The sequence below is a fragment of the Pleurodeles waltl genome, chromosome 4_2 (assembly GCF_031143425.1).
Source record: "Pleurodeles waltl isolate 20211129_DDA chromosome 4_2, aPleWal1.hap1.20221129, whole genome shotgun sequence".
Classification (NCBI taxonomy): Eukaryota; Metazoa; Chordata; class Amphibia; order Caudata; family Salamandridae; genus Pleurodeles; species Pleurodeles waltl.
Window position 1 is genome coordinate 200,710,332 of NC_090443.1, and position 16,355 is coordinate 200,726,686.

Consider the following 16,355-nt stretch of genomic DNA (forward strand, 5'->3'; position numbering starts at 1 on the left):
TGGAGTGTGTAGAGGTGAGCGGTTTGCCATTGAAATGGCTGTTTCCGCCATGTTTTTATCCATGGTGAATCCGCCCCGGAAAAGGTGGCGGATTGGTAGGTTGTGATACTGTGGGCGGTACATTGTCTCCCGCCTGTCTGTTGGCGGTGACCGCCGCGCTGCTTGTCTGTACCGCCATGGCGGTCGGAGTGTTAAAGTGGCTGTCTTTGTTGGCGGTTTCCGCCACGGTCATAATTCCCTTATTTTCCGCCGGCCTGTTTGCGGTCATACCGCCGCTTCAACACCGTCCGCCAGATTGACCCCCAAATTGTCAGCATACCTAATGCCCAGGAAATCAAATCTCCTGACTTGTTCCAGGAGAACCCCCTCCACCATTTCCTATACCTAAAGGAACAGTGGGGATTAATTGCCATGAACTTTGATTTTGCAGCATTACTCTCAAGACCCCTAGAGATGCAGAAGGAAGCAAATCGATCCAGGAGGGCCTGAAGGCCCATTGGTGTTCTAGAGAGTAACATTGTGTCATCATCAATCATGAGCACCAGAGTACTAGTGCCTGCTGATTTTAGAGTGTTGTGCTTACAATTCCCCAGCCAATCTACCACACCATTAATTTATAGGCTGAACAGCATGGGGGCCCAGTGTGCCTCCCTGTCTCACCTTGCTTGATTGGAATTCTAGGTGTAAGATCTCCATCCATGTGTCACCTTACTTGTGCAAAACTTTCTAAATGGAGAATTTTCTAAATCCTTAGTAAATCAACCAGGATGCCATAATTCTCTAGCATCCCCCAGAGATTTTCCTTGGGGACAAGGTCGAAGGCGTCCCTCATACCTATGAAGGCCACATATAAAAGGTTCTGCTTCAAGACAACATATTTCAAACATATTGGCCCTCATTACAACCCTCTCTGTAAATCCCACTTTCCGCCATGCAGAAGACGTCCAACATACCGCTGCGGCCGCGGAATGCTGCTACAGGTATTACAACCCAGAGCTTAGAATCCGTCACAATACAGACACCCTCCACACCAAAGGTCAGTGATAAACTGGCATACCAAAACCGACACCGTCACACCAACAGGAATACGCCCACAGTATCACGACCCACGAATCAATGCAGCGTTTTTTCAACTCCGGTATTCCATTGGCGGTACACACCGCCACGCTCAAAATACACACACATTTACAAAACACAACCACAATGGACAATTCGAAGTACACACACATGATACACATACACCCACATCACCCACAAACCCTTACAACCAAAATTAAGAAAGGAGGACAGAGAGAGAGACTACCTAAAACAACACCAGCATCCACAGACACACAACACCATCACTTACACAACATCCATGCACCTCAAACAACACACACCAACACATCCCCTCACACATCACAACAGACACCACCTCACACATTACCCACAACACATCATGGCACCTCAAAGACACCCCAGGTTTTCTGAGGAGGAGCTCAGGGTCATGGTGGAGGAAATCGTCCGGGTAGAGCCACAGCTATTCGGATCACAGGTGCAGCAGACATCCATTGCAAGGAAGATGCAGCTATGGTGCAGAATTGTCGACAGGGTTAACGCAGTGGGACAGCATCCAAGAACACGGGATGACATCAGGAAGAGGTGGAACGACCTACGGGGGAAGGTACGTTCCGTGGTATCCAGACACCAGATTGCTCTACAGAGGACTGGCGGTGGACCCCCACCTCCTCCCCCACAACTAACAACATGGGAGGAGCAAGTCTTGCCAATTATGCATCCTGAGGGCCTTGCAGGAGTAGCAGAAGGACTGGATTCTGGTAAGACATATCTTTACTACTCTATCCCCCACACCGCACCTGCATGCCATCACATACCCCACCCTTCCCCTCACACCCATCACCCCAACAACCCACAGATACCCCACTAACACAACCCACACATCCCAAAACCAAGCCCTGCATGTAACACCAATGCATGGACACCCATCACCAAAGCATGTCCAGCACAGAGACTCACTCATGCCCCAAAATCACCAATCACACAAGGACCAAGCCAATAATGCAAGCACATGAGTAGAGGCTACCTCACCCAATGCAGAAGATGCAACACACAGATACAATAACTATGCATTTACACCCCAACACGACCCATATCCAACGTCACCGGACAGGAGATGCCAGACATATTCAGTCCCCCCACAGAAGAGACCCACAGTGATGACAGCAGCTCTGCACTCCTGGATCAAGATGACCAGCATGGCCCATCAGGGACCTCGGGACAGTCGGTTCCCCTGACACAGTCACAAACCACCATAGAGCCTCCCCCCTCAGGAAACACCAGCACAGCACCCACCCAGCGGGCCCATCCCTCTCTCCCCAGGACACGTCAATCAACAGTGTGTCCACCACTACAGGGAACCCTGGCAACCTCACTAACGCAGGACGATCAGGGACCTGGGGGCAGTGGCAGTGGGCACACGGTTCAGGGGACAGAGGCACAGGATAACAGGGAAGCTAGGAGGACTGCTGTACGACGGGGAGGACAGGCCGAGGGAACCCACTCTCCACGAGGCACTCTCCAACATCATGGGAGCTTACCACCATTCCCAGGAGACCATGGGCACGGTACTGGCCAAGTTTCAGGAGACCCAGAGGCTCAGGAGGAACACTACCTTGGGATCAGGGAGGACTTGAAGTCCATCAACACCACCCTGGTCACCATTGCAGGGGTGCTGGCAGACCTTCTCAACACCAGGAGGGACACAATGGCACACCAACGGGCCTCTGACACTAGCCAGGACGATGAACAGCCCTCCACCTCTGCCGGCGCTAGTGGACAGGAGTCACCGCCACAGGAATAACAGGACACCATCACCCCACCCCCTGCAGGTGGAGAACCACCCTGCAAATGGTCCCTGAGATCCAGGAACAAGACAGAGAACATTGCCAAGACCCCCACCAGGAAGACCCCCCTGAATGTCACCCTTCTGTCCCACTATGTCACCCTGTCCATCCTTAAACTGCCATTGACCACTTCCTATGGCCCTTTGGACAATGCACCTGTGAAACAAATAGACTGGACTCTGCCATGGAATACCTCCACCATCACCCCAGCCCATTTTACAACCCCCTCCACTTATTTGCACAGGAATTAACACACTTCAATCACAAAAAAATCTGGAGTCAGTCTGTGCTTTCACTAATATGTAATTGCAACATCTCTGAAATATAGCAATGTCAATGTACTTGTGCACAAACCAATGTTACACAGCTGTAGACCAGGAGTAAACATAGCAGAGGGCACAAAGTTGGACCCAGATCTGTGAAATAGAAGGTCAAAGTGACAAGTCAGTGTCAATACACTGAGTGAAAATGACAGACTTATGCTAGCTCCAACAATAGTATGAGATGTGGGAAGCAGTGACATCTTCTTACCTGTGTCTCGCTGGAAGTATTGCATGATGATGTTGTTTCGGTTGTCGATATCCTTTTCTTCTGCCTCCTCTTCTTCACAGTCCACAGGCTCCACAGCTGCCACAAGACCACCATCTGGACCATCCTCCTGCAGAAAAGGCACCTGGCGTCGCAAAGCCAGGTTGTGCAACATACAGCAGGCCACGATTATCTGGCACACCTTCTTCGGTGAGTAGTATAGATGGAGATGAGGCACCGGAATCGGGCCTTCAAGAGGCAGAAGGTGCGTTTGATTATCCTCCTAGTTCGCCCATGTGCCTCATTGTAGCGTACCTCTGCCCTTGATCTGGGATTCCTCACTGGGGTCAGTAGCCATGACAGGTTGGGGCAACCAGAGTCACCTGCAAATGTCGAGGGACAACTGTTAGACACACACTAACCCTTAGGGACAACCCCATACCCAGACACCTATGTCAACTGTATTGGGATCTTGGCCTCACCTATTAGCCACACACAGTGCCTCAGGAGTTGCCCCATCAAATAAGGGATGCTGCTATTCCTCAAAATGTAAGCGCCATGCACCGAGCCAGGATACTTGGCATTCACATGGGAGATGTACTGGTCTGCCAAACACACCATCTGCACATTCATCGAATGGTAGCTCTTCCGGTTTCTGTACACCTGGACAAATGCCACATGTGTCCCATCAATGGCACCAATGATGTTGGGGATATGTCCCAGGGCATAGAAGTCACCTTTCACTGTGGGCAAATCCTCCACCTGAGGGAAAACGATGTAGCTGCACATGTGTTTCAGCAGGGCAGACAACACTCTGGACAACACGTTAGAGAACATTGGCTGGGTCATCCCTGATGCCATGGCCACTGTTGTTTGAAAAGACCCACTGGCCAGGAAATGGAGTACAGACAGGACCTGCACTAGAGGTAGTATCCCTGTGGGATGGCGGATAGCTGACATCAGGTCTGGCTCCAACTGGGCACACAGTTCCAGGATTGTTGCTCGATCAAGTCTGTATGTGATTATGATGTGTCTCTCGTCCATTGTCGACAGGTCCACCAGGGGTCTGTACATCAGAGGATGCCGCTATCTCATCACCCGCCCCAGCAGATGTGCCCTATGGAGGAGAAAAGCGAGCAGAGTCATCCAACACTGAGGTATCACAATGTGTTATTTGCAGAAACGTTATTAATCCGCAATGTGCCTGTATCTGTCTGTATTCCCGGCCTAGATAGGTGTGACGCAGTTATAATACATCCCATGTGGCCCCCTGAAATGGCATCTGCTTGACATGTAAGGTGGGACAAGGGAATATGAGGTAACTGCGCTGGCGTAGTACACCGTCGCGGTGGGCGGTCAAAGACCACGGTGCAATTCTGCATTGGTTAACATTGGGCCCTAGGGGTCCCAGGAGCCAATGACAATGTACGCCGGCGGTGACGGTACGCACCGCCGCGGACGTGACCGCCATTTTCTGTCTGTTCACTCACTTGATACCTGACCTTCAACAGGAGAGGACCTACACTGCAAGTGGGCTGTGACCTGTGTCTGAAAGCGACGATGGCTACAGTGTCTGGGGAAAGGGCCCCTGTCTTCACTTCGAAGGAGTTGGAGAAACTAGTGGATGGGGTCCTCCCCCAGTACACGCAACTGTATGGTCCTCCAGACAAACAGGTGAGTACACTGTGTACATGCTGCATGGGCAATGCCTGCTTTGAGTGGTATGGATGGAATATACATGGGGGGTCTGAGACCTGCATGTGCGGATGGTGAGCGTATGTGCGTCAGGGCATGGGTGGGAACTGGTGGGTTATGAGTATGACGGCCTGGAGGGGTGAGTAATTTCCTCTCCCCCTGTACCATTCCTTTTTTTTTTTTTTTATATATTTTATTAACATTTTGTTGTTTTACATTTGTATGTCTGTTCAAGGTAACATCTTGCATACTTTATACATGATCATTTAACAATTCACATTTGTGGTATACATTCCCTTTGGTTTGTTACTTATTACTTTGGTGCTGTTTATCATGCTTTATGTGTACGTTTGTCACTGATTTTAATAAACTGTGCTCATTAACCTACTGTGTTGTGTTCCTCGCTTTATTACACTATTGTTTTGGATCTAGTAATTAAACAAAAAACTTAAGTCCGTTCTGAGCTATAGCTTGGGGGAGAAAGGCAAGGAGGAAGTAAAACAAAAAAGGGGGGGAAAGAGGGAAAAAGAAAGATAAACGAAAGTAATAATAGGAAAAGAAAAACAAACCACAAGTGGTCAACTTTACGGCTTTGTGTGGGTGGGACTTGTAGTTGTTGGTATTTAAGGCACGAGAGCCTAGTAACATTAGAGGGGGGGGGCCAGGCCAGGGCGCACCAGTGTACAGAGGGGACGGCAGACCAAACACTTCATTCGCCATTTCCAATAGTGGTGTGTCAGTTAGCGGCTCAATCGTTTTCGTATCGCTTCTCTCGGTGTGGTCTATCTATAATTTCGGCCACCTTCGGGCACCTATTTGGGAACTTTCCCCACTTGGTCAATTTCCTAGGGTGTGCTAGCCATTTCCTGTTACTACTTTGGGTCTTGCTGATCTCCTGAGTAGACCATCCCAGCTCGTCACTAAGTCTTCCCACCCCGGGGCAATGGGAACCTGGCGGATGCCCCTGGCTTCCTCTGCTTTCAGGACCTGTAGTTTAGCCCTAGACCATCTTGTAACATCCCCTTTCCAGTCAGTCAGCGAGGGGTGGCCTGTTGCCTTCCAGCCCCTTGAGATTAGTCTCTTGTAGAGGGCCAGGGATAGGTCCAGGAAACGTCTCCCTACTTTTCCGCATAGCGCAACCGGTCTAAGACCCAGTAAGCACAGCTCAGGGGTGAGTCGCAATTCCATCCCCAGTAGTTCGGATAGAATAGGCAGCATCTCCCTCCAACCAGATTGAAGTACTGGGCATCCCCACACCATGTGGTCAAAGTCCGCATTTCCCCCCCAGCATCTCGGGCATGTCCTGGGGACTCCCCCCGTATATACGGAACAGTCGGTGGGGTGTAAGGTACGTCCTATGTAAATAATTGTATTGAATGTATCTCAAGCGCGTATTACGCGAAATCACCCGGGGGTAAGCCAGTGTTTTGTTCCATTCTGAGTCAGACAAATCCCACCCGATCGTGTTCCCCCATCGTTCTCTCAAGGACTGTAAAGGATCTAGTGTTGCCTCAAACTGGGCCCAGTATATTTTGGAGATCAGATGGGGTTCCTCCCCTATTGTCAGAAGTAGGTGCAGGACCCTGTGGGCAGCGGGCTCCGCATTTATTGTGTCCCAATGGACTTTCAGAGTGTGTACTAGTTTCCCGAAAAGTAGAAATTGACCCCGGGGAACACCCCCTCCCGATAGGTCAGCAAATCCCTTCAGTACACCCCCCTCGAAGAGCCCACCTATTGTCTCAATCCCAGCTGCAGTTCAAGGACCAAGCCCCAGATTTCCCGATCCCTTCCCCCCGGACTCCAGAGCCAGTACCGACAGTGGTAAAGCTGGGGAGTATGGCGGGCCCACTCCCACCCTTTTCGCGCACCTTTTCCAGCAAGCCATTGCAACACTTATCATTATATTGTTCCCAGGGGGGGCTATTTTCCTGCCTGTCATGCATGCCGCAATCCATGCCGTATCCGTTACCCCTTGGGCAGAACACAAATCCAGGCGTCCTCTGCCCGCCAGCCAGCCGGCCACCCACTGTAGCTGGGATGCCAAGTAGTATGCCTCAAAGTCAGGGGCCCCCAGTTCACCCATGCGGGTCAGCCTACAGATGGTCGTGAGTGCAGTGCGTCTGCGTCCATCATCCCATATTAGCTCCCTGAGCAACACGTTCAAGTCGCAGAACCATGCCAGGGGGATCCGCAGTGGTAAATTGGCAAAAAAGTAGAGAAGTCGGGGAAGCATAATCATCTTGGACAGTGCCACTCTGGCCATCACCGATAGTTTCAGTGAGCGACAAAACCCCACCGAAGACCGCAAGGATCGGAGCGCTGTGCCAAGGTTACCATCCCTGAGGTCTCCCAATTCGTGGAATATTTGAATACCCAGGTACTTAAAGGTCCGTGGGGCCCAGTTCAAGTCCATCGGACATTCTGCTGGGCGCATGCAACCAGATGTCAAGGGAAACACATATGTTTTGCCGCGGTTACGGCGCAGTCCCGATACTACCCCGAAGTCCTCTAGAACCTCTAGGGCCCAGGGGAGCCCGCTCGCTCCATCCCTAAGATAGATCAGTATGTCATCTGCATACAGAGAGACAATGTGCTCAGTCGGCCCCCATTCAATCCCCCTACCCACACCCTATCCACGTAATCGGGCCGAGAGAGGCAAAACAGGGCAAACAACAACGGGGATAGGGGACATCCCTGTCTGGTTCCGCGGAACACCGAGTATGCACTAGAGATTATTTTACCCGTCTTCACTCTCGCTAGTGGGGATGAGTATAATAAGTCCACCCAGCTAGCCCAGTTCTCCCCCAGGCCCATTTTTAACATTGCCGCCCGCAGATAGTCCCACCTAATCGAGTCAAAAGCCTTCTCGAAATCCACCGCCAACAGGATCCCAGCTGGTGGTTTCAATTCATCTGGCATGTGTAAGACGGAGAAAATTTGTCTGAGGTTCAGGGAGGTGCTGCGACCAGGGATGAAGCCGTTCTGGTCATCATGTATCAGTGTGGACATGTGGGGGAGCAGTCGGCCAGCCATGATCCTGCTGAGGATCTTGAAGTCGCTGTTTAGCATCGATAATGGGCGGAAGTCAGCCACCGATGCTTCCCTATTGGTTGTCTTGGGGAGTGGCACTACTAGCGCTTCACGCAGCGTGCACAGTAGTTCTCCACACTGTGCCGCCTCTGCATACATCTCCGCCAATCTGGGGACTAATAAGGACTTATATTTTTTATAGAAATCCATAGGAAGACCGTCCGTGCCAGGGGTCCTCCCAGGGGCCAGCTGAGCCACCGCATCGCTTATCTCTTCCGTAGTCACCGGCCCCCCTAGGCTGTCCCTGTCCTCTAGGCTCAGCACCGGCAGGGGGATCTGCATAAAAATATTGTCAAGTTTTCCCGTCTCCAGGTTGCTAGGCCTCCTATACAGGTGCATGTAATAATCTCTAAATGCGTCATTAATGGGGCCTGGACTGAGTCTACGAATCCCTCTTCTGTCTAGTACGCTTGTGATGGGTTCGCTGTCTCCATTCGGACGCACCAGCCATGCCAGAAGTTTACCCAACCTCCCCTCTTCTGACTGTAGGGATGCCAGGTATTTTTGCTTGCTGTGACATCTGAGCCGTTCTTCTACTTGGGAGTGTTCCCTGTGCGCACGGTCATTCTCTTCATCTACTTGTACTACAGGGCCCTGTCTCAGTTCCCCCTAGTGTATGACCTTCTCCAGGGCAGTTAGTTCCCTCTCTAGTGTGTGCCTCACCCCCGCCGACTGCCCAAGACAGAAACCCCTAGTCACCACCTTGAGTGCCTCCCATTCCATGGCTCTGGAAGTGGTGGATCCCTTGTTGGTTTCAATGTGTTTTATCAGGTGGCAGCGCAGCGCCTCTCTGTACGCCTGGTCCTCAAGCGCCGCGGGGGCCAGTCTCCATGACGGTATGGGGGGGTCTGTCCTGCGCTACCCTCAACGTTAACAATAGTGGATTGTGATCCGATATTGTACGGGCAAGGTATTCTGAGTGGGTCACACTTCGGGCCAGTCCCGCCATGCACACCATCCTATCAATTCTGGTGTGCACCTGGTGAAGGCCCGAGTAAAACGAGTAGTCTCTGACGGTCGGGTGCTGCATCCGCCAGACATCCACCAGCCCCCAAGTACCCAGCCACTCAGCTAGTCTTTGTGCTATCTTGGTTGATGTTGCCCCTTGGAGTGACGGGGTGGACTTGTCCATGTTTATATCTAGTACTGCGTTGAAGTCCCCTCCTATTAGTACTTCCCCTGTGTGTTGGCGAGTAAGGTGTCTAGACAGGCTCGTCATGAATGAAACTTGGTCCTGATTGGGGGCATAAATGCAACCTAAACCCACGGGGACCCATGTAACATCCCCTCCAGTATGACAAACCTTCCCTTTTTATCTATGTTGGAGGAATCAATCGTCAGGGGGACTCCCGCCCTAATCCAAATCAGAACGCCTCTTGCATAAGCTGAATATTCTGTAGCAAACACCTGCCCCCTCCACCTCCGTCTTAGTTTCTCACCCTCTCCCGGTGCCAGGTGGGTCTCCTGTAGCATAGCTACCTGCACCCCCCTTCTCTTTAGGAAGGAAAGAATTCTCTGTCTCTTGGCTGGAGTGCCCATCCCACTGACATTCCAGGTTATGATATTGTAGTCTGCCATCTTATTCTTAGACCCTGATAAGGGTGGGCCCGGCGCTCCCAGAATTCTGGTTGATCCCCCTGCATGCTCGTGCCTTTACTGTGGTCGGTCCACTCCACCCATGTTGCGGATTTAACTCGTAACTTCAAACCCCAACTCCCCAACCCCAGGGCGCCTCCGGAACTGTAGGTTGCCCAGAAAATTGTGCAACAGTGCAACTTGATCAAACACATAACTGCAATACTCGCCAGCGAAGTCGGACAGGCGAGAGTCAAGTCAGGGGGGGTGGCCAGGTCCGGAGGGGCCACACGTTCATTTAGCATATCCTGTCGCTGGGTGCCACCGCAGGCCAGAGCTATCCGAGTTCGTCAGCTGTTTGTGGGGTCACCCTTGGAGCGCAGGACAAGCTCTCGGAGTCTCCAACGGAGGATACCATTGTGTCATCGGACTCTTCTTCAGAACCCTCCTGGGGGGACGCTTCTCTACCTACTCGGGCCGCTGCCTCCAGGGCCGCCCTCCTGCTCGTCTCTCTCTGTGTCTGCGTTGGCCCCAGTCGTGGGCGATCTCTGGACCTCTTTCCCCTCGGGGCCCGGCGGGTCTTGTTAATTCCAGGGCTCTCGTGCGCAGGCCGCGCTGTTTGGGATCCATGCCTCTCGAGCCATTCCCATGCCTCCTCCGGGGTTTGAAAGAACGTAGTCTTCCCCTCCACAAACTCTTAGTCTTGCTGGGTAAAGCAGCGAGTACTGTATCCCCTTGTCTCGCAGGGCTCTTTTAACTGCAAGGAATGAGGCGCGTTTGTTCTGGACATCTAGAGTGAAGTCTGGGAATAGTGTCACTTCCCCATTGGCTACTTTGAACGGGCCTGTTTCCCTGGCTTTCTGTAGGAGAATGTCCCTGTCTCTGTAGTGCAGGAGTTTAGCGATTACAGCACGGGGAGGCCTGCCAGGAGCAAGGGGTCTCGACGGCACACGATGCGCTCGCTCGAGTGTGTAGAAGTTGGTCAGGCACCCCGGTGCGACCACTGCACTCAGCCATTTCTCCAGGAATTCCACCATGTACGTCCCTTCGGTCCCCTCGGGGAGGCCCACCACGCGCACATTATTCCTCCCGTTTCTTCCCTCCGCATCCTCGGCCCATTGTTCAAGCCTTGCCACTCTGCCGGCCAGAGAGGTTACCTCTGCCGCCACGTCTTTCTGCCTCGGTACGACATCAGCCAGTATTGTTTCCGTTTCTTCAACTCTGTCAGACAGTTTATGATGATCCGCTCTCAGGAGGCCCACCTCTATCGCCACTTGATTGATGTCGCGCTGCAGTGTTGCCTTTGTGTCTTCAATAGCTCCCAGTATCTTGTCTAGGGCGTCTTGCACTTTGGCTTGTGACTGGTTCTGCGAGGCCGCCTCTTTGTCCCCAGGCGGTGCCAGAGGGTCCATGGCTCTGTTCTTATGTCTGCCCTTGGGGGGCATCGGTCAGGCAAGGGGGTATACCCCAGAGGGCCCGATACGTGGCCGAGCGTTTTTCTGTTTTCTGCTTCTAATTTGTTCACTCGCTTCAGACTCAGCTGCTTTAACCACTGAACCCGGGTGGTCCAGGCCGGACTCCAGGCGACCCGCTGGCTGTCCCCAGCGTCTAGACCCAAAGGGGGGGGGACTGCGTTAGCCTCCGTTCTGGTTCATCCGTGCACTCCTTCGTTAAGCCCCACTCCGCCGACCGGGGTCAAGCACGCGCCGCAACAGCAGCTTGGTTGTCTCCCCACACGGGGCACTCACCCACTCTCAAGTGTTTCTTCTGTGTCCGAGGCAATTCTCCTGGCCGCGCCCATTATTCTCAATCAGGAGTCGATGGTGCTCCCGGGCCTCCGGCAGCTCCACAGTCCTACCGTGTCAGGCAAAAGGTCACAATCTCCTCTCTGGGCGCACCCCCAAGGGGCAACTCCTGGGGGCCAACACCCCCCTCAACGACTCTCCAGGTGGCTCCCACGGCTGGTCCGCCGTCCGCCACGCCGTCTCAGTACACTGGTGCTCCGCCGGGGCTCCGCTCGGGTCGGCCCCAGAGGAATCAGAGCTGTGCTCGCTCCACAGGCCCCCCAGAAGGAAGGTGTCCGCTGGGGCAAGGACCCCAAGGGCCCTCAGCCCCCGCCAGGTGTTCTGGGCCCCTCGACCCAGCAGAGAGGCCCGGGCGTGGCTGCCACCATTCGCGGGCCACCCACTTTGTTCCCGGGCGGCCCGATCAGATCTGCGGCTCGCGCCGGGACCGCGGCCGGAGCCCAGCGGCGCCGTCCGTCTGTCTGCCGCTCGGCGCCCGCGCTCCGAGGAAGGGCGGCCCGGGCTGGCGCGATTACCAGGAGTCTTTCGGCCGGCCCCTCCGGAGCTGGAGAATCAAGCGTGCGCCATGTTCTGAACCATGGCCACGCCCCCCCTGTACCATTCCTCTAGGTCAGCGCCCACCAGAAGAAGGGTATTTGGCGTGCCATCGCCAAGGACGTCTGGACCCTGTGGGTCTGTGGGTCTACCACAGATGGAGCACCCACTGCAGTAAAAGATGGGAGGACCTGCGCCGCTGGAGCAAGAAGACAGCAGAGTCCCAGCTGGGGATGGCCTCCCAACGTGGAAGGGGTGCCCATCGCACCATGACCCCCCTGATGTCCCGGATCTTGGCGGTGGCGTATCCGGAGTTGGATGGGCACTTGAGGGCATCTCAGCAGCCACAAGGGGGTGAGTACACTCTCATTCAGCTGACTCTGCGCGCATAACGAGGTGTCTGTTGGGGGAGGTGGGCAGTGGGTTCCCCTAGGCCAATGCAAACTTGGTAGGAAAGGTCCCTTGTGAGGCAGGATATGTGGCACCCCAACCCCACTAGTGGTAAGAGCCATCTACACCTAGTCAGGCTCCTGTGACTTCCAGGTGTGCAGCAATTAGGCTTAGGCCTCGTGCCACATGGTCAGGTGAAATTACAAGGAACTGTTAGTGGATGGGTAGTGCAGAGGGCTGCTCAATGTGTGTTGTGTCCGCCAACGGTAGTGGTGTTGCATGCACTGAACATGTTTTTCTTCTGTCTCCCCCCCCCCCTTTTTGTGGTCTCCCTGTTCTTGTGTGCAATGGCATCATCAAGAAGAGGAGCATTTGCACTGGAGCAGGAGGGAGCTGCAACCCACTTGGCCCTGGAGGGTGAAGCAACGGAGTCTGAAGCCACCAGTGGGACGGAGGGCGAGGGGAGTTCCACGGCAGGGACAGGAGCATACACCAGTGACAGCAACTCCTCCTCTGATGGGAGCTCCCTTGAGGTGGCGGGCACCTCTGTGCCCACCGCATCAACAGGTACAGCCGCCACCCCACCTACCAGCACCGCCCTCCCAGCAGCCCCTCAGCGTCTGTCCCGTGCCCGCTCACCCAGGAAGGTGGGCATCTCCTTCGCCCCAGGCACCTCAGGCCCTGCCCCAGTCAGCCCTGCTGCCCTCAGTGAGGAGTCTATTGACCTCCTGAGATCCCTCACTGTTGGGCAATCTACCATTTTGAATGCCATCCAGGGTGTTGAGAGGCATTTGCAACAAATAAATGCATACCTGTAGGGCATTCATTCTGGGCAGGCAGCCCAACAGAGAGCATTTCAGGCTCTGGCCTCAGCACTGATGGCAGCCATTGTCCCTGTGTCCAGCCTCCCCCCTCCAACTTCTTCCACCCAGACCCAATCCCCTGTACCTCAGCCTATCCCAAGCACACCATCAGACCAGCATGCACACACTTCAACACACAAGAGTGGCTCAGGCAAACATAAGCACCACACATCCCACAGGCACTCACACAAGCACCATCCCCATGCAGACACACCAACATTCACTGCCTCCACTGTGTCCCCCTCCTCCACGTCCTCCTCCTCCCTCCCTGTCTCGTCTCCACTCACACCTGCATGCACTACATCTTCAGCCACTACCTCCATCACCAGCACACCCATCACCACGCACTGCTCACGTGCAATCACCACCCCCACTACCATTCACACATGCCCTGTGTCCTCTCCCAGTGTGTCTGTGAGCCCTCCACCCAAAGTACACAAATGCAGGCACATACCCACCCATCAGCCATCCACCTCACAACAGCCTCCGGCCCATGCACCTTCACCCAAATTCAGCAGACGTACATCTCCTCCAACCACTACCTCTTCCTCCACTCCCAAAACCCCTCCATTTTCCCGTCCCATTGTGTCTAAAAAACTCTTCATGGCTAACATTGACCTCTTCCCTACACCTCCCCCCCGTCCTTCCCCTAGGGCCAGGCTTTCCAGGTCCCAGCCCAGCACCTCAGCCACCTAATCCCCAGACAGAGTGGTGCCAGCAACTGCGGGGTCATCGAGTGTGCCACCCATCAGGGCTGCCAGTGTGCCACATAGCGAGGGCAAGGACATTCTGCCACCTGCCAAGGTGAAAAAGGTGCCCACATCCCGGAAGGAGAAGCCGAAACTACCAGCCACCAAAGGCTCAGCAAAAACAAAAGGGGATAGTGGCAAGGGACCTGCGGCACCATCAAAGGTGGAGAAGGGCCAAAAGCAGAAGAGCAGGTCAGGAGAGGGCATGGTGGCACCGACTGAGGGACCAGTGTAACACCTTCTGTCCACGACCACACCAATCTGCACGGCGGCCAACACCGCTAGCTGCCCCGCCACCACAACTGTGACCTACACCGCCACTAGCACGTCTACAGCCTCAGCGACAGTCCCCAGCCTCTTCCCCAGGCTGCAGGAGACATCCTGCTGTGTTCCTCAGCAGGTGCTGACCGATGCACCGCCACCACAGACACCGCCACAAGCACCGCCACCACAGACACCGCCGCAAGCATCGCCACCGGCCCGGGGCGTACTCGGACAGTGGCACCACCGCTGACATGGCTACCATCCCTAGTGGTCAGTCGTCTGAGGCTGGAGGAGAGATTCTGGACCCTGAGCAGCTTCCATGAGGCATGACTTCCATCACTGTTTGAACCTGCAAGTGGGAGGCGAAGCCGCAGCAGTGTGGTGTATGTCGCTGCCTCCATGGCGTATCATGCTACCTGTACCTCGCCAATCTCGTGGCACGCACATCCAGGTGAGGGAATTGTACCGGCCACACTGCACGTGGAGCACTCTGGGCACCATGCCCCCTCCAGAACCAGTGGAGAGATACATCCACTACCTCATCCCTTGGCAGGATAAAGCACTCTGGGCACAGGGCCCCCTCCAGAACCAGTGGAGAATGACATCCACTACCTCAGTCCTTGGCAGGATGAAGCACTCTGGGCTCAAGGCCTCCTCCAGAACCATTGGAGAATGAAATCCACTTGAGAGACTGTGGCTTTGCACTCCCCAGGATAAAGCAGTGGGCAAACTACCCACTGGAGAGACTTGAGAGACTGTGGCTTTGCACTCCCCAGGATAATAAAGTGGGCAAATCACCCACTGGAGAGACTTGAGAGACTGTGGCTTTGCACTCCCTAGGATAATGCAGTGGGCAAACCACCCACTGTAGAGACTTGAGAGACTGTGGCTTTACACTTCCCAGGATACAGCAATGGGCATGGAGCCCCCTTGTGCAGCAGTGGCGTCGTGCGTTCATCTGGCTGACGTGCCCCCCTTCCACTTACCCTGAGGTGCCTGTATATTTTCGATCTGATGCCTCTGCAGTGTTCTCTCCGTTTCCAGTCAGGTATCTAGTGTGGGCCCAGTGGTCCACGGACAATGATTGGTACACTATCCGGACTTGTGTCGTTGGTGTACATATTTGTATATACTGAATTTAGAATTTTGACTATCTGATTTTTCATGATTACACTGGTTACAATAATTTCCTTTTGTCCTTGCGTTCTTCCAGGGGGTGACGGGGTGTATATGTAATGTTGCTGCATTTATTTGTGTGTATGTTGTTGTGGGTGAGGGTGGGGTTGGGGGTATTGCGTGTTGCGTGTGTGTGCCACTCGCTCCCCCCCTCCCCTGTGTTGTAGGTGCAGTACTCAACGTGGTAGTTGCCGCCGCCGTTCGTACTCCTGGTAGATGAGAAGATACACCAACATGGGCAGGACCTGTAACCGAGCTCCATGGCGTCCTGGTTCCTTGTTGGGTGTCGAGAAGTGAATGTTTTCCCTTCTGTGTACTGTTTCTGCCGTGCTTTTGATTGCGTTGGTTCCACTCTTGAAAACGTGGCGGATAGGCGTCTTGAAATACAGTGGGCGGTACTTTGTCCTCAGCCTGTCTGTTTGCGGTTACCGCTGCGGTGTTTGTTCCTACTGCTGTGGTGGTCGGAGTATTAAAGTGGCTGTCTATGTTGGCATTTTACGCCATGGTCGTGATCCCATTTTATTTTCCGCTGGCCTGTTGGCGGTATTACCGCCGCTTTAACACCGACTGCCAGGGTTGTAATGAGGGCCATTGTCTTGAAGCAGAAGACCTGGTTCAATGTACTGGTCTTGCTTCTAAATTCTGTTCGACAGTCTGAGAAGGTATGGTGTTCTGTAGTCCATGTCAAAAGCTTTGATAAGATTTATCTACAGAAGATCTTTTGGCTGTTATCAATCAAGCTAATAGTCCAACAGTTAGCAGGGACATCCCTCCTCCCCTTTT